General features: G+C 38.5%; 1 protein-coding gene across 1 annotated transcript in view; it reads left to right on the forward strand.

The window, feature by feature from the left end:
- Window positions 1-6,000, forward strand: part of DTL (denticleless E3 ubiquitin protein ligase homolog) — a 279,535-nt gene that overhangs the window by 40,386 nt on the left and 233,149 nt on the right. The gene's annotated exons all lie outside the window — the stretch shown is intronic.

A 6,000-nucleotide genomic window follows, 5' to 3' on the forward strand; every position in this document is an offset into this window, starting at 1 on the left:
TCAATTCTGTTTTACTGATTGTTGTCTGTGAAATAGTTATGAAACCAGGTGAGAGGTAATTTATTTAGACCTAGGGAGAAGAGTTTGCTGAGAAGCTTTTTGATTGGGAAACTGCCTTTGACGGCTCTAAGAGTGCTGATACTAGGTTTGCATTATTTCTGTTATGCTTGATAGCATTGATAAGATAATAAGAGCAGTAATTATGCTATGACTGGAGTGTAAACTGTTAGTCATGGTGAGAAAATTATTTTGGTAAAATATTTGAAGAGCTGGGAGTGGATACATTTTTCTAATATTTTTGATAATGGTGGTATTAGCGATATGCATCTATAGTTGGATAGCTCATGTGAATTTCCACCTTTTGTAGAGTGGAATTCTGAACTATTTCTTCAAAAAGACCAGGACATAGATTTCTGTTATGGATCGATTTAATTAGTATAGACACTGGGAAGGTTTAGAGCTTCCAAAGCGAATTTTAGGTAATCTGTTGGGAAGCTGTCTGCTGCTGAGGTTGAGTTTTTTTAGGTATTTTTTATGGTGCTAGTTGGTACTCATTGGAAAGAGGAGGATATAGTATTAGATTAGGTTGGGGGTAGTGAGGGTGGTGGGAGAGCTTTGTTTAGTAAGAGAGAGTATTAAGTGGGAGTTGAACTGGGTGGCTATGTTGTCCTGGGTTGCCACTGGTTGTTGTTATGGGAGTAGCTGTTTAGCCAGGGAGTAATAGTTTCTTTATAAAGGACCAAATTGTTTTGGTTTGTTGACTGAAGGTTTGATGAAATAGGATTTTTTTGTTAGCTTTTTTTTTTTTTGCAAGATTTCGTAAGTATTTCACACACCCCTTTTATCCCTATTTCATCCTTCCTTATCTCATCTTGTTATCTCCTCACTTACTGCCTCTTATTCATCATACTTCCCTCTTCTCTCTGCATCTCTGTCACAGTTTTTCTCCTTTGTACTCCTTTTCCTTCTGCTTGCCTCTCACATTTTCTTTGTCTTGTCCCCATGTATTTCCTTCCTTGCAACTATTCTAACTTGCCTCTTCTAATGTCTTCCTACTTCTCTGTATAATATGATGCTATTCCTGTAGCATAAGCTATCTTGGTCATTATGGCTACATCTTATCCACAAAAAGCTCTGCTAAGTATAATTCCATTTTTCCATCCATGTTTTGACATTGTTTTCTTGAACTATATGTTGTGCATACTCTTGCATCTGTACGTGTGTGTGTGTATTTTTGTGTGTGTGTGTATGATCCATAGAGCTGCATTTAGAAGTAAAGTGAGCTTTTAAGGCAATTTTACAGAGATTAAGCTGCCACAAGAAAGTAGTTTCTTCCATTGTTTATGATGGTAAAGAGAAATGGCAATACTATGTTAGCCAGTACATTAAGGTAAACAGTCTTACTAAGCTTGCTTTTAAATTAGGAGATTTACAGAAGAAGATTTTTTTTTCTAGGGACTGTAACATGGACAGTAACACAAGCTTTTTTTTTATTATTATTAACTTTCCACCTATTATAAGATGTTACTGTTAGAAATAGGGTGCTTCAGCAATACGTTTTACTAATGCTTATTTGCAGGATATGCCATTAGCTAAGTAGCTACTGAGTGAAAGAAAAATTATATTGATTTAGTTGTAGTGGAAGAGGCTGAAGCCCTCTAGTAGTGTGCCCACTATAAGATAGCTAGATACATTATCAGTAACTTAAAATTAAGAATTGAAGCATTAATCACATTTTAAATGTTCTTTTCTGCTGGGCGGAGGGTCTTGGTTGTAGATGACTGGGCTCACCAAGAGTACTGGCAATGTTTTCAGGAAGGTGGATGATGCTGCACTATATAAATATTTGGTTCTATGGTTTACAACTGAAAGATAAGAAAATAGGCAGGTTAAGACATAGTTAGCAGAGGAAGGGAGAAAAAATAAACTTAAAATTTGCTTAATATTGGGGAGAGGTGTAGAGGTTAAGAAAATACATACACATATACTCCTACCTTCACCACTGTTCCCTGAGGTCCTTCTGCAAATGATTAAGAAGCACCTTTGTAAAGACTTCAGTGTGTGTGTGTGTGTGTGTGTGTGTGTGTGTGTGTGTGTGTGTGTGTCTGTGTCTGTGTCTGTGTCTGTGTCTGTGTCTGTGTCTGTGTCTGTGTCTGTGTCTGTGTCTGTGTCTGTGTCTGTGTCTGTGTCTGTGTATAAAGTACGGGGCAATGAACAAATTTGCTAGAAGGTAAATAAGTACCTTTTTAAAGGCTAGAGGCAGTTTACCCCAGAATTTTGTATGCTACAAAATGCTTATGCCTTTGGCAGTACGTTCAATTTTAGGCAGCAGTTATTTTCTCACAGTTAGATATATATTGTACAGTACTAAGAACAGTCTGTTTTCTAAAATAGTCACATAAAGTCATTCTATAACACTATAAAACCAATAAACGAAAACATATAGACTATTTTTTTATTTAACATTTGTTAACCAGGAGAGTATGACTTGGAACAAAGCCAATTTTCAGCGTAGGGCCGGGGAGAAACACTCCAGACGTATATCTTTGTAACGTGGGAGGAAACTGGAGCATCCAGAGGAAACCCACACGAATGCAGGGAGGACATGCAGACTCCACACGGACACGGAAGGCACCCCAGGTGGGAATCGAACCGGAGAACCTCTTGCTGCGAGGCAACAATGCTACAATGCAATGTCCAAGGCTGTTGTACCTTGTACTGTAACATTCACTTGCCTGGGATAGTTCTAAGAAATATGTATTGTAATACTAAAAATACCAGTGTGCACGTTGACAATAGTTGTAATTTTAGGTGATAGTATATAAATAGAGCAAGGGGAGACACTAAATACTTGTTAGCTTACCAGTGGCTGTCTAGGGTTTTATAATTTCTCTACAGACAAATTCATGAAGTTTTTCAGATTAAGCAGGAAGAATAATGCTATCTTTTATGTATTCAGTGCACTATAAAGACTAATGCCATACAACACAAAACAGAGTTCACCAGTTGTTTCACTGGAAAATAACGCTATGCTTGTGTGGTTGGGGAACAAGCAGATTTCATCACTGGATATTGATTAATATTGTGGGAAGAAATAGCCAGGGAATTGTTATGGCTAGGCTTGTATAGGCCCTAGGTCCGATAGCCTATTACCAGCCTATGAACCTATGTATGCATTTCTACTTTGTCAATGTATTTACCTGTTTTAGTTTTATTTCAGTATTTTATGTGCTCTAATCTTGTCTCTAAACTAATTTGTAAGCCCCCAAATGGTCCACTGTTATACAGTCATGACCATGATTGGTCAAATCATACTTCTGTAGCCGACTTTTATTAGCATCTAATTACCTGCTGCTATTTGTGTCGTCTACCCTTTCCTTCCTTGTGTTTGCTGTTATCCCTAAGCCCTTCATATTAGGCATTCCCCATTTACTTTTTATTTCTTACTCCTCCATTCAATAACAAACTACCCTTTTCCCCACTACTGCATTTCCTGGATCCAACAGAGTGACCAGAGTCTTGTGTGCTTTGCACAACCAGTACTCCTGCAAGGCTAACCATGTGATTTCTCACCACTGCCCTCTTGTACTAAAGCTACATAGCTAGATTGAGTGAATGTCTCTAATAATCTACTAACTGTTAATTAACAGTTATTTCTAAACCAAATTTTTATGTACATTTTATTTGGGCTGACTCCCAAGTCCAACTTCAGTTTACATTGTAGGCCTGTGTCACCAGAAGCAGAGTCCTTGTTTTCAAATCTACAACTGGATAGTCCAGTCAACCCAGCCAACTTTTTTCCCAACAATGTGAACAGACTCTTGTGTGCCCCTCACTATCAGTCCTCCTGTGACTCCAGTCATGGAATTTCTCGCCACTATATTCTATTGTATTAAAGCTTCAGGGTTAAATTGACATTTAAACTTTGGCTTAGAAATAGCCATTTTTCATTTTGGTTGTTGCCCTTGTGCAACTTCAGTTTTCATTATAGGTCTGCATCACCACAAACATGGGTTCCTTGTTTTCTACCCTGGGAGTAGTAGTTCAGACAACCCAGTGCATGGCCAACATTTTTATTCCTTCACTGCCCTTTGCGATCTGTGGTTCCCTGTCTCTTTCACGTCTGTCAAGTAGAGCTAAAACTCATTGTGTAGCTCTCCATTATTTTCAGGCATCTTTTGGTGAAACACCAGGAATAGTTTCACTGGCCAGCGCTATTATGGGTTTTTGAGCTTTTAAGTATTTTTTTGGAGTTGGCTGTCTCTTCTTCCTTTGTCTGGTTAGGCTTACTTTATAATCTTCTAGTGCTCCTCCCACCAATTCTGAATCTAAAAACCACTTTAAAATGTAACCATAATTGTCTGCATGCCTTGAAAAGCGGGAATATTTTCCCCTTTTTAATTTAGTGACCACTGGAAAATCCTGGTCTTTAAAAACTCTGTGGGTTCCTACCATTAAGATTTTACCTTTTTTCCATACAACACTTAAAAACTTTCCTAAAGATAAAACAGTTGCACTTTTGACACAACCAAATGTGGAAAAAGGGGCTGGTGTAAAAGTATTGAGTGCCCTCTTGATGATAAGTATTTCTTCTTTTGAGAAATTAGTCCATTTATGTAGCTGCTCTTCTAGAAAGTCTGTGCAGGTATTTCCGTCTATTCCCAGTGGCATGTTAATAAACTACAAGTTCTTTCTCCATTCACGATCCTCCATTTTAAACCAGTTTCTCCTCCAGTTCCTCTTGGGATGCCTCTAAAGCTTCCAGTCTAATGAGTGTTAGATTATTCTCAGTCTGGAAGGCTTGCATACTGTCTGACTACTTTGTCAAAGCAAACTCTATCTCTTCTATTTTTTTTATCGTTCCTCTTCATGTAGTCGTTAAGAGCCCCCCCCTATTTTCAACACTTAGGCATAAAGCTTGTCTTGCTTCTCTGCTATGTTATGTCTCGTTCAGCTGCCATGTGATCACAAGGTGAGGAGGACTGAGCCCACAGTTGATCAGTCGGATTACTATCTCTTTTCTAGTTCTCCTCACTGTTTCATTCACATTTTCTTTTTTCCTCTTGAGCATTTGCCTCTCCTGTTTTAACCTGAGTAATGCATTTTGTCAGGTTAAATGCATGCCGATCTGCCTTAGTGTGGGGATCGCAAACAAAATGCTGCTTAACTGCTCCGCACCAGAAGTCAATTAGGTATAGAAGATGTCCCTGGAGTATGGTGAACTGCAATGGAGATGCCTGTCCATAATGGCAACCCTACCATGAGCCTGGGAAACTCTCTAAACTAGCCTGACTAATCTAATCTGGTCTAAAAAGCTATGGAACACATCATATCAGACCTCGTAAACTATGATATGAAAAACTCAGGAGGCTAGGCCCTCATCAGTTTGGCTTTGTCAAAGGGAAATCCTGCCTACTCACTTTAACTACTTTCTTCAAGAAAGTTACACGGGCTATAGACAGTGGTTATTCTGTTTTACAGTGCTTTATTTGGATTTGGCTAAAATATTGCACACTATCCTCCATGATGGCATTGTTCAATAAACCAAGTGCCTTAAAACGTAGCTCTGTATATGGTGAGTTGGATACTCAACCAGCTGAAAGATGGATCCCACAAAGTTAAGGTGGCAGGCTACTCCTAGGAAAGTACAAAGGTAACTAGTGGTATGATCTAGGGCTCAGCACTAGAACCTCTTCTTTCTAGCATCAGCTTCTTTCTCCAAATTGGAACAATTCCATTTGTAAATGACTGCAAACTGGAAATTATTGTTAAATCTTCCTATGATACCCATTAGTTATGGGAGGAACTAATCTACTTAACCCAGTAGTGCATGCAAAAAGGGCTAAAATCAAATGTGAAAAATTGTAGTGTTTTATGGTAGTAAGATATCCAACCTATCTTACTGCAGTTTTTATGACACATTTTTTTGGCAGCTGCTTTACCTGCCATGGTAACCACTTGACAGCTCTCCTATTAACAGAACCATAGTCTTCAGACATG

This window comes from Protopterus annectens, chromosome 6.part0 (genome assembly GCF_019279795.1).
Source record: "Protopterus annectens isolate FY-2018-M chromosome 6.part0, PAN1.0, whole genome shotgun sequence".
NCBI classification, from domain to species: domain Eukaryota; kingdom Metazoa; phylum Chordata; order Ceratodontiformes; family Protopteridae; genus Protopterus; species Protopterus annectens.